The sequence below is a fragment of the Dinoponera quadriceps genome, unplaced genomic scaffold (assembly GCF_001313825.1).
Source record: "Dinoponera quadriceps isolate SergipeBrazil2010 unplaced genomic scaffold, ASM131382v1 scaffold2811, whole genome shotgun sequence".
Classification (NCBI taxonomy): Eukaryota; Metazoa; Arthropoda; class Insecta; order Hymenoptera; family Formicidae; genus Dinoponera; species Dinoponera quadriceps.
Window position 1 is genome coordinate 1,957 of NW_014556852.1, and position 1,838 is coordinate 3,794.

Sequence of the window (1,838 nt, forward strand, 5' to 3'; positions counted from 1 at the left end):
GCGGCGCGTCGAGGGTAAACAAATGATCGTTGTTATTTATTTACCTATTGCGAGTTACTAACATTTTTCTTCACTTATTCGAAATTTAATAAGGAATTTGATCAGTTGTTATTGTGTTATCCATTCTTACCGACAAAGACTGACACATAGAAGTTCTTACATTGAACGGTAGTGTCGCTCTCTCATGTTGACATTTCGCGAGCTTCCTCATTTTTTACAGACGCTGTGTGAGAGTGTAGCTGCATCGCAAATATCGTGAAAAATACAAAACTGCCTATAAACTAGACACGTGTAATACGGCAGTATTTTAAGAGAACCTCTTAAATGACAGTGAATAACTTTGTTGACATATATCCAGTGTTTTACCTAGGAGACAGAGATAAATATATAAGCATCGTATACCGTCTAATATTGCGGAAAACTCATAATTAAAAGATGTATTAAGAGATACTTGACAAGAATTGTATCTTGATAAAACAATGTCTGAAACTAGGCACAACATCAAGAATTGTTAGGACTGGCTAAAGTAGCAATTGACATTGTTATTGATGCACTCTGCTTTGGATTATCCTCAGTTGTTGTGATCAAAGAACTGACATCACGAATTGCATTTGCACAAGGACAAACTCCAACTTTATTCTTAAATCATGGAGAATTTCTAAAACTTGCAGTAGTGGTAATGATCTTTATAATTTATCGTTTTATGAAATATATCTTGGTCTATTTGAATTGATCAATCGTTTTAATAATATAATTTTTGTTTCACCATAGCTTCCACCACCTGGTATGACAGTTCTTCATCTTAAGAATACTATGGAATGACACATGTGTTTATCTTTTGTAAGAGAAAACGTCCCAAAGGTAATAAATTGCAAATATATTTGAATGAAATATCATCTTCTTTAGAACATATTAAACTTCTTTGTAAGAATGAAAATCATATGATACATGGTGTTATAAATTCAGCTAAATTACATTTTATGAGGAAACGTCGAATGTAAAATAAATTGGAAAGAAGTTAATATCTTAACACAACTTACTACCTACTTGTGTTACTTTTTACTTCTTGCCAACATTGTTTTAGTTACTCATAACATTGTCATCAAGAATTTATACGACTTACTAAGATTGCGGAGACTAAGGTAGAAGATATTATTGAAAGTGATCCCTCTGGATTACCTTCAAATGTTAGGATAGAGAAGCTCACATCACAGATTGCTGTTGCACAAGCTATAACTTTATTCCAAATTCATAGTGAATTGCCAAAACTTGTAGTAGTGTTAATGTTTGAGATGTTTATAATAATTTATNCCTTTTTACATCTTGCCAACATTGTTTTATTTACTCATAACATTGTCATTAAGAATTTATACGACTGACTAAGATTGCCGAGACTAAGGTAGAAGATATTATTGAAAGTGATCCCTCTGGATTACCTTCAAATGTTAGGATAGATAAGCTCACATCACAGATTGCTGTTGCACAAGCTATAACTTTATTCCAAATTCATAGAGAATTGCCAAAACTTGTAGTAGTGTTAATGTTTGAGATGTTTATAATAATTTATCATTTATATATTGGTCCATTTGAATTGATCAATCATCCCAATGATGTAGTTTTTGTTTCATTACAGGTTCAACCACGTGACACGACAGTTCTTGAGAAAGCTATTGAGCAACAAATGTGTTTTGTAAAACAAAACGTCAAGAATAAAATAAGTTGAAAACATATTTGGAATATCATCTTTGTTTAGAATATACTTATTACCAACAACAAAAGTATTATTAAATATAGTATTACAAATTGAACTGATTTACATTTTATGTAGGAGCATTGAG

The 1,838-nt window shown here is 31.4% G+C and overlaps 1 long non-coding RNA gene across 2 annotated transcripts; it reads left to right on the top strand.

Moving 5' to 3' along the window:
- Positions 1–215: 215 nt before the first annotated feature.
- On the top strand, positions 216–1,730 carry LOC106748304. Of its 2 annotated transcripts, XR_001374731.1 has the most exons (3): positions 216–291; positions 371–676; positions 1,634–1,730. It is a non-coding gene; the product is annotated as an uncharacterized LOC106748304 (long non-coding RNA). The 2 variants fall into 2 exon arrangements; XR_001374730.1 differs by lacking the exon at positions 216–291 and having other exon boundaries at positions 366–676.
- Positions 1,731–1,838: the final 108 nt, after the last annotated feature.